This window comes from Rousettus aegyptiacus, unplaced genomic scaffold, assembly GCF_014176215.1.
Source record: "Rousettus aegyptiacus isolate mRouAeg1 unplaced genomic scaffold, mRouAeg1.p scaffold_m13_p_1, whole genome shotgun sequence".
NCBI classification, from domain to species: Eukaryota; Metazoa; Chordata; class Mammalia; order Chiroptera; family Pteropodidae; genus Rousettus; species Rousettus aegyptiacus.
Genome location: NW_023416284.1, coordinates 72,777,576 through 72,788,752, shown reverse-complemented (window position 1 = coordinate 72,788,752; position 11,177 = coordinate 72,777,576). Strand labels below are relative to the sequence as shown.

The 11,177-nt window shown below is 37.9% G+C and overlaps 1 pseudogene; it reads left to right on the top strand.

The window, feature by feature from the left end:
- The first annotated feature begins 10,365 nt into the window (after positions 1-10,365).
- LOC107497679 lies at positions 10,366-10,766 on the top strand (annotated as a pseudogene).
- Positions 10,767-11,177: the final 411 nt, after the last annotated feature.

Sequence of the window (11,177 nt, the reverse complement as noted above, 5' to 3'; positions counted from 1 at the left end):
CTCAATCTATGGTGTTTTGTTATAGTAGCTCTAGTAAACTAATATACCTGGTGAGAATCCTTTATCAGTGGTCCCCAATCTTTTTGTCACCAGGGATCAGTGCCCCTATGAGAATCTAATGCCTGATGATCTGAGTTGGAGCTAAGGCAGCGATGCTAGTGCTGGGGTGTGGCTGCAAATACAAATGAAGCTTAGCTTGCACACCTGCTGCTCACCTCCTGCTGTGTGGCCTGGTTCCTAACAGGCCACAAGCCAGTGCTGGTTTGTGGCCTGGGGATTGAAGACCCCTTCTCTAAATGATCACTTGGAAGGATAAATTGATAATGCAGGCTGCTGATGGATACAGGTGAGGCAGGATTATTAATTAAGCTTCAAGATCAAGGTTATCAACAGCCTGGTGGTCAGACTATTGATGAATATGCAATGACTCATATATCATAAGGTTTCTGCTAAAATGCAGTGGGCACTCAGAGAGCTTATGGCAGGAAAGTCGAAACTTTCCTGGAAGACATGAGCAATAACAGACAGGAATGCTTTAGGGATGAATTCAGACAGTATGAGCAACAGCTCAGTGGAGGAGAGGTTGTGACTGTGCCAGCAACAGTGAGTAGACCTGGTGGCCTGGGGCAAACTTTACCAGCTGAGAAGTAATGGACTCTGTCTCTAACCCAAGGTTTTACCAACACAGTTCAATTGAAGGGGACCCCAGTTGCTTTGTGCCTGAACACAGCTTGCTTCTCAATTGGATTAAAAGTCTATCAGGATAAGGAATCCTTGACAGATGCTCTTCTTCTACCTGCTGGAACTGCCCTTCCATCTTGGTATCGAGGTGATCACACCTTTCCATGATATTATCACCTCTGCATATTCTACTTTATTTCTATATCCTTTACAACGTTATAAATGGCTCCCCAGTATCTCAAACTTTACCCTGCAAATCCTTCATTCCTCAACTTCTTCAGCTGCTTTGTGGACATCACATAATATGTGAATATTATGAAAATCGCTGAATCGTACACTTCAAAATAGTGACTCTTATGTTATATAAATTATATGTCAAAAAATTAGACTATATTAAAAAAAATCATCCCTATGGAAAACATAACTCAGACAAAATTAAAGTACAGAATAATTACTGTTTTAGCTAGATTACATTTTAATGTTTAGATAACTTATGTAAAAAGGTTTTATTATATTTGTTTTAATGTAAAGAATTGGCAAATAATTGAATGAAAATAGTGAGAACATGGAAGAAATGAAAAGAATAAAAAGTGTTTCTATAGGAATGAGTCTATAAGGGGAAGAAGGATGGAACCTCTGGAGGGAGGATGTAAGGGAGCTGGGAGCGATATCTATCTGAGTGGAGAAAAAATGCTGGCCGGATGAGTAACGTTTCATGTTTTTGGATTAGAGTAAACAGGAAATTAATGTCAATTGCTTTCATTAACATTTGAACAAATTTTACACTGCTGTGCATGCCATTATAGCCAATTTTAAAGACTAAACCATATTGTTTGGGATAGGAGCTTGACATGGAATGATGAAGGAATTCTGAAAACATATGCTGATATTAGTTTTTATGGGCAGTGCTTGAATGAGCATTTTAATGTACTGAGAAATGTCTCTAGAGTGGATAAAGCCTGTACTTCTAGGGAAAGGATATTTTACCTCGATCGGGGGGTTCTCAAAGTCTTATGCTCTTCACCTAATTTGGAAGTTCCTGGACCTTCTATATTCTAAAGTGGAGTTCCTCCCAAAGCAATCATCATCACTTCCCCAAAGCTGCAACAGCTCGGAATTTTTGTTAAGGGGAAGAGTGATACCATCTCAAGAGCTTTTCTTTGTTTCTCCCCCATCAAACAGAAAGCATGTGGAGGCAAGTGGATACATTATAAAGTTGGAACTAAAAACCACATTTATGGTGTCATGATTATAATCCCCTAGTAAACACACACACACACAAAAGGCAAATGGGAATTTAATTCATCATGAAATAACAGAATTTTTTGAACTTAAAAGATCTAAAGAAACCTTACAGACAGATTGCCTTATTTCTGTTAAGTACAACTGAAACCCCTTGACATTATATACCAGATAAACATAAGAAAACTCTGAAGGAGGGAAAGAAGAAGGCAGACTGGCAAGAGGACTCAGGCCCAAAGGGCCAAGACAGGGATGAGTTCCCTGAGTTTTGTTTTTGTTTTTGTGGGGAGGTTTTTTGTTGTTATTTGCTTATATTTTTCGGCCTCATATATTCCAGGCTAGAGTTGAAGATGCCAGGAACACTGAAACTTCGACAGGCAAAGATAATAGAAGGCAAAACAAAAATCTGTCCTCCCTAGCCAAAGGACCAGGACACGGGCAGCCTAGCAAGAGAGAAAATATTTAGCTAATAAGTTCTCTACTGTAGCTGAACACCACAGAAAGATCTTAGTTCCATCCCACACATGCCCACAAAAGCAAAGTGGAGATCTTAGCCTTCCACTCTCATCAGACTGTAAGGAGGCACCCCAGCATGCCCCCAACACTGATAGGAATGGTGTCAGGGAAGGGGAAGGATGGGGCCAGGACTTTCATTACCACTAGGTAATAGCTCATCATCCTCCTCCCTGCCTCCCACTGTGTTAATGGAGATGATATGGTGAGCCTTCTACAACCCACTCCACAATGAGGGAGTGTTCTTCCCCCTTCCCAGTGAAGTGACATCAGAGGAGGCTTATTGGAGAGTCAGGCCTTTCACCACCACCCACATGTGATGAAGCCACCACACCCTAATCCCCCATTCTGTTAATCGAGGCCACATGGGAATCAATAATAGGGAGCTCCTGCTCCACCCAACCAGGAGGTATCAGGAGAGGCCTAATGAGGAGCTGGCACTCCCACCCCCACTCAGCACCATGAGAGTCAACCGAGGCTGAGTGGGCAACTTGAACTTCTCCCCTAACCTGGCAGTAACAAGGTAGTGTCCCAACCTTCCTAGTCAGAGCAGTGTCAGAAAGAAAAACAGCTAAAATGAAATGTCTAAATAAGATCCAAAGTCTCATATCATAATATCCAAAATGTTTGAATTAATAGAAAGCTATTCATTATACCAAAAATCAGGAAGATCTCAAACTGAAAAAGACAATTAATAGATGGCAATGCTAAGATAACAGATGGCAGAATTACCTGACAGCTTAAAGCAGCCGTCATTAAAACATTTCAGCAAGCAATTAAAATATGCTTTGAACAAATGGAAAAAATAAAAAGTATCAGTTAAGAAATAAAAGTCTCGGCAAAAAAGAAGAAAATTAATAAAGAACCAAATATAACCAAATAGATTTTTGGAAATAAAATATACAATAACCAAAATTTAAAAATCAATGGATGGACTCAACTGCAAAATGGAAGGTACATAGGAAAGAATCAGTGAACTGGAATATAGAACAATAAAATTATTTAATTTGAATAACAAAGAGAAAGTACTCTAAAGATGAAGAAGAGGAGGGAAGGGAGAAGGTGGCCTCGGGGATAATTTGAATAGCCCTGTAACTATTAAGAGAGTTCAATTTGTAATTTAAAAACTCCCAAAAATGAAATCTGCAGGCCCTGGTAGTTTTACTGGAGAATTCTACTAAACATTTAAAGAAGAATTAGCACCAATTCTACCCAATCTCTTCCAGATAGTAGAAGAGGAGGGATCGCTTACTTCCCAGTTCATTTTATAAAACAAGTATGACCCCGATAACAAAACCAAAGACATTACAAAAAGATAAAACTTCAGACCAATATCCCTCAAGAATATGGATGCAAAAACACTTAACAAAGTATAAAAAGAATTATATTCCATTAACAAGTGGGATTTATTCCAAGGATGCGTGTTTAATTCATTATTCAAAAATCAGTCATTAGCAGGTTGATGTATATAAAACACACACACACACACACACACACACAGTTTCATTAATTGATGCCAAAAAAAAAACATTTTAACAAAATTCGACATTCAATTGTGATAAAAATATTCCCCAAAATAGGAATACAGAACTTTCTCAACTTGATAAAAAGTTTAAAATCTACAAAAACTACAACTAACATCATACTTAATGGTGAAAGCCTGCTTTCTCCCTAAGATTTGGAACAAAAAAGTAGCTCTGCTCTGCTCTTATTACTCTTATTCAATGTAGTGGTAGAAGTTCTAGCCAGTGCAATAAGATAAAAAAAAAAAAAAAAAGGAAATAAAATGCATACAGTTTGGAAAGGAAAAATGAGTATTCCTATTTACAGGTGTCATCATTAGTTACATGGAAAATTTCTAAACATTTGGGGAAAAAAAACTTCCTAAATTATGTTCTATCTTTAAAAAAAGACTGTGGTATTGGTGAAGGATAGACATATAAATCAATGACACCAAATTTAAAAAAACAAAACAAAACGAAACAGAAATAGACTCACACAAATATGTCCAAGTGCTTTTTGACAAAGATGTAATAGGAATTCATTGTAAGAAAGCAGATGGTGCTGGAGCAATTGAATTTCCAGAGGCAAATGAACTGATACTTGATCTAAGTCTTACATCGTATACAAAAGTTAACTCAAAATGGATTTGGATTTAAATGTAAAACACAAAAATATAAAACTTTTAGATAAAAGACATCAGAGAAAGTCTTCAGGATCTAGGGCTAAACAGTATTTTTAGACTTGACACCAAAAACAAGATTCATAAAAGAAAAAATTGACAAATTGAACTTCATCAAAATTAAAGACTTTGTTCAGTGAAAGACCCTGTTAAGAAGATGAAAAGACACACTAGAGACTGGGAGAAAATATTAGCAAACCATATATTTGACAAAGGCTTTATATCTAAAATACATAACTTCAACAGGTAAAAAAAAAAAATGAACCGAATTTAAAAAAAGCAAAATAAAACAAAAGACCTGGACAGACTGGAAAAAGTTTATAGATAGCAAATAAGCACATAAAAATATGTTCAACATCATTAGCCATTAGAAAAATGCAAACTAAAACCAGAGGAGGGTCACTACGCACCCATCAGAATAACTAAAATAAAAGATAGTGACAACAGGAAATGCTGCTGCTGCTGCAGAGAAACCACTCACTCACACGTTGCAGGCGGGAATATAAAAGGGTTGTGTTGCTCTGGAAAACAGATCAGCAGTATTTTAAAAACAAAACAAAACAAAACAAACACGCAACTATCATATGACCCATAAATTTCACTCTTGGACATTTATTCCAAAGAAATGAAAACTTATGTTCAGGCACAGCCCTCTACACTAATGTTTTTAGTGGTTTTAAACATCTTACGAAAGAAATGTAAAAGGATGATAAAATTCTAATAGTCATTGGGCATTTAACATTAACTCTCTAATAGAAGGGTAGACTGGGGGATGGCTCTTAAGTTCTATTTCAATTCAAAAATATTATGATTTTATGATTTTCTTCTAGGCTTATGAGAGAATACAAAAGGCAAATGGCCCTGTCTTTCAAAAGTCCCACCTAAAAGGCCAGTACAGACAAGTTTGGAGATGGGGAAATCACCCGCACTGAAGCAGTCTATGGAAATGGGGCTAGAGATCATGGTGAATTGAGAGGAGTTAACCTGAAAATTCGCCATAATGCCCAGATTTGCAGGTGACACACGATATTTTTGTCAAGAAAAATGTACGGTGAAACGTTTAGTGAGTAGATTCTTCCTGGAACTGAAGAGGTTTGTGTTCTGGAAGTTGGAAGGGCTGGGCAGACTGGATGGAGACAGGCCATCAGAGTAGTGACACTGGATCATTCAAGGCCATTGGGCCACTATGAAGAGCTGTATTTCTGTTTTGCAGGATTCAATGGTGCTTGAGGGTCATTTTCCAAAATTTCTAACTCCCAGTTTTTTTGTGTGTTGAGAGTTTGTTCAAGTTTCTCAGAATGTGTGTGATGACAACTCTCCACCCATCGTCCTTTTAAATATTAATTATTTCTATCTAAAGGAATGAATCACAACTTACCTCTGCTTCTGAGACTTGCTTAATCTTGGCCTCATGTAGTTTCCATGCAGTGACTTCTAGAATGTTAGGGTGAGGGAGCAGGAGAACATCGCTGACCTACCTTTCCTTCCGTACAGTACTCAGTAGACCTATTTCACCCAAGTCTTTTCGATCCTTTTATTCCTAGTGAATATATGTATATATATTACCCTATATGTCTTCCCTACTTGTCTAGCTTTTTTTTTTTTTTTAAATCACACTATTATTCTGGTGCCTTTCTACTAAGGCAGACAACCAAAGCACAGCAGGGCACAAGCTCTTCTGAGTCCTTTTCTGGTCCTTGCATTTAGACTTCATCAATTTCCTCTTAATTAAGTTCCGTTGGAACGAGCCCCATCAACGACTAATATTTGTTAAGGATTGCAGAGAGCCATTATTTTACAAGGAGACAATCTCACCAGTGCCGCCACAAAATATTCCTAATGTGTGGTCACAACAACAAACACAGATTTGGGGATGCCAAGAACTGTAGATTCAAAAGCAAGTGTCAAAGTGCCCTCTAGTGGTGCATACAGCATACCGACCCACAGAATCCTTTCTCCAGAGCAAAGGGGGATGCACGCAAGTTGCAAAGATACAGGCCTCCTGGACGCTTGGCTATTTGAATTCTATTTTCAGTTTCCTCCAGACAGGATATGACACTTGAAGATTTAAGTTAATTAAAAAGAAGCTTCTGGCATCCAAGACCGGGTAGAATAATGAGTACCAAGAGGCTGTGTAAAATGAAATACCCTCCGTTGTATGCTAAGGATAAACATCTGGCATTTCTTGTCAGTCTGCTCAGAAAAATTGAGTTCTGGTAGCAGTTTTTCAGCTAGGAGTGACATAACTTGATTGTTTAATGATTTATCGCTTTATTATACACTGACCTAGAGGGAGCATCTTCACTAAGCCACTTCAGTTTGGTGACAAATAACCAACTATCTAGAATGAACAAGAAATATTCCTTTCTGAATTCTTTGAGAAACATAGAGCTTAATTTGGGGTATTCGAGTTCTTCTGGTAATAGGCAATAAGATTGTGCCATTTTCATTAATATCCTAAAAGCCAGGAATTTTTAATGTACTAATTGAGTTCTTACATAAGAGGCAGCACACTGTTCTGGGAGAAATACTGGTCTGAAGGAGATACAGACCACAGTATTGTCTCTGACAGTAACTAGGTAACTTTGGGCAAGTCCTTTAACATCTCTGGGCCTCAGTTTCCCTTTTAATAAATGAAAAATCTGTACTAATAATTTGTTACCCCTTTCAGCTCTAAAATAATCTAATTTATAAAAATCACTTGGCAGAGATGTATTTAAGTAACATGTTTGTTTGTGTGTGTGTGTATTTCTTGATCAACCCCAGGTTATTCTCTCCTGGCCCAGTCCTAAACAGAAATCAAGCTGAGGTAAGAGTAGGACCAACACTGGCAGGTTAGTCTAGAGAGCCTACTTTCTTCTCTCTGAATCTAGAAAATACAGGTGCTGGGGAGAGAGGAGATAAAGTGGTGAGTTACTTAAGTGAGGAAAAAAAGCCCGAGCTGAGTGGAGGTAGGAAACATCAAAGAGGAGAGAGAGGAATTTCCAGCTTGAGTATCAGGACCTAGAAAGGAAGGAACTCAAAAGGACAAGACCCTCGGGTTTGGACCCACGGACTCACCACCCACAGCAGCCAGTCCTGGGCACAGTAGTCTCTCCTGGGCGCAGTAGTCTCTCCTGAACAGACATGGGACATGGATGCCTTATGTGTTTTGGGGACAATAAGGGGACACTTCTTTGACCCCTTCTCCTGACTGCAGAAGAGTGAAGGAAAACAAATTGAATGTGTCCAGAGCTTTTGTGTGCAGGTGCACTTAGCAATATTAACAATGGAGATGGAGATGTGTGCACATCAGTTTTTATCAATCAATCATGTTTTAGAGGACTTTTCTATTTCCTTTTAAAATTGAAAAGTAGCTTTAGCTATATAATTAATTTCCATTCTTGATTAAAGTAATTATCTCCTAAGAATCTAAGGCTTCAGTGATCTCCGAGAATGCTTCCAGGTGTGAAATATAATTATTCTAAGGCTTTTCTAAGCTCAGGTTATTATGTTAGGCTTTAAATTAGGCTTAATTGTGCCAGAATTTTAGTACATGAAATATTATTTTAGATGGGTAGTTCACCATCGGATATTTGGAATTCCTTCTTTTATATAGCAGAGTAGTATGTAGTCAGGTTTATGCATTGTTTCTATATGAAGCTATCAGTTAGAGGTAGGGCAGATGTCACAAATTAATTTTAACAGTAATATAAATGTAATAAAAGAGTACATTCGATCAAATGTAGTAGATGCCACACAAATTAGAGGTAGTCTTAAATTTGATTAGACATAGAGGAAACAAGTACAAACAAAAATAAGTGAGAGTTTGTTTCATTACTAAAGAGAAACTGAATAAATATGCATATTTATAAATGTTCTAGTTTTTCAAGGAGGACTTCTTACAAAGTCAGATTTTTTTACTTGATGTTTTTATTTTTAAAGAGAGGTTGAAAGACTGCAGAGAAATCAATAAAACCCTTATGGTTAGATAAGGGGAGCTGTTTCCAGGGCAGCAAAAGGAGGAAGAAATGCTTTGGATTTGAAGGAGACAGCATTTGACTAATGCAACGAAAGAGGTGAAAGAAAACAGATTAGAGACTAGATCCTTGGCCAAACTAAGAATAGAAAATACGTTACTCAAATCTTTGTTGCTTCTCCATTTTGTGCTCCAAACTGCCCACTCCCAACTTCCAGCACCCAATCCCCTCCCAGCTCACAGGCCCTTCCTTCGAGTTTGCATTCCCTCTTTTTCCTCTAACTACATTTTAGCTCAGAAAAGAATTAGAGACACACAAAAAATTTTACTTCTCACAGAGTCTTTGACATTTTCACATGAGAAAAAGTCTCATGCTAGAGTTTCTCCAAGGACGACAACCACTTCTCAGGGTCTGGGAGGCAGGAAGGAGCCCAAGATAGGGGAAGAGTGAAATGCACATGTTTAATCTTTAACCCGTATACACATTTTTATACTACTCATTAATCCATCTGGTTAATCAATGGTTACAGCTAACCATTTATTAAATGCTATGTTCTAGGCAAAGTGATAAAGACTATATATACTTTATATTATTTAATTCTCTCAGTAAACCCCTTGGAATATGTATGTTTTCTGCATTTTTGTATGAGAAAACAGAGGCTCAGAACAGATGCAGAAGTTGTCTAGCATCCCACAGTTAACAAGTGGTAAAGCTGAGTCTCAAACCCAGGTGTGTCCTGTTGGCAGAATGACCTTGTAAATTGGGACTCATTAGTCAGATAAAGCCATGAGAGGAATTTCAAATTCGACTAGCTACCATTTCAATAACTAAGAGCAGCATGGTCATAAGAGGCATGAAGTTTATGAAAACATTTCAAGATTCCATTAAGTTAAAAGATCTTTAAAATTGGCCAGAAAAGACATTTAAAGGTCTTGAGAGAAAATCATTGAATCAAGGAATCAATCTGAATGGGAACTGTAGACTTCCATGGGTATACAGATATTCCTACAACACGGGGGCACACAAGGCTTCTTAATTGTCAAAATTTATGATAGAGACCTTAACCCAGACACAAATCAAGAGCAGCTCTCACCCCCTATGTTGGTATGGACAACCCTACAGAGAGAACTCTGTGTCTATGACTGAACTCTGTAGCCGTAACAGCCCCTTTCCTTAATTTCCTTTTCCCTTCTCTGTAAAGGGCTTTCTGCTTCTACTTGTGCTTCTTTGTGCAAATGGCTTGTAATGGCTGCATGTACTGAATTGCAAACCTTTCTTTTTCCTGAAAAAAATTCTTTTTTGATGACAAAATACTTAGTCGACTTTCTTTTGTGGTGGACACAGTCAACACTTTAAGTTCTCACTTCCCCGTTACAGACCATGAATACAGCTCAGCAGTTTCCATCACGGTCACCGACAACAATGCTGACAAGTCCTTGGCCAATATTGATGGTTGTTGTGCAACCTCAGGCAATTTGGGAAGCTATCCAAAATATTACATTGGAAAGTAGCCCCTGATATTGTATAGGATCTATAGTTTCCATAGGATTCAAGTGAATAAACGTATTTAGAAATCACTATTTAGAAGTAATTGAGAAGTTTAAATGTGTTAAAATATGTTAATTTGTGATGTTTAAAAGATATTAACTCGTGATGTTTAACACGTTTAAGAGTTGCAGTAGAAAGTAGAAAGAAGAAGTAAGAACGACCAACCAAAGCCTGTCCACTGCTGCATCCCTGCATCCAGCACCTACATCTGGCTGCTGTCCTCCAGCCGCCATCATCACCATGCCCTAGACAAAAACTGAAAGGGATGCTAAAGGAGATTAAGCCACAGTGAAGGATGAAGCACAGAGAAGATCTATAAGGTTATCTGCTAAACCTCACCTCCAAAGCCAGAGCCCAAGCCAAATTAAGCCAAAACAAAACAAAACAAAACAAAAACCTGTGAAGAAGGAAGAAAAGGTACTCTAAGGGGAAAATGGCAAAGCTGGTTCTGGCAAGGATGGGAAGAGCCCTGCAGAAGATGGAGCTGCCAGATTGGACCAGGCGCAGAAAGCTGAAGATGCTGGAGTCGCCAAGTAAAGTGTCACTTTTAATAACTGTACTTCTGATAACTGTATCATTTGAAATACTATTTTTATCAAGTTTTATAATAAAAATAAAATAAAATGTTCCTGAGAATCAAACACATAGTATTAATTAATGTTTTAAACTAAGTGAGAATCTGTAGATACATGGTATTTAGGTATTTTTAATTTTTAAGGATATATGATTTTGTAACTCCAACTTCAAATACATATTAGTATATCTGTTGGGATGAGGTTGTACAAAGTAGAAAAATAAAAAAAAAAATAACGACTTAAACAAGAAGTGAGCTTATTTCTCTCTTGCAGTCAAGAAGCCCAGAAACCATTCTGCCAGGACTGGGATGAGCGCCACAATGAGTGGCAGAGACTCTGGCTCCTTCTATCATGTTGCTGTGCTCTTTATTATTCCCAAGGTCACATAGGGAACAAGATAGCATCCATTACATTCAGATATCCAGAATGAACCAGGAAGGAGAGAGAACAGGGGCATGTCCCTTACCTTTAAGAAAG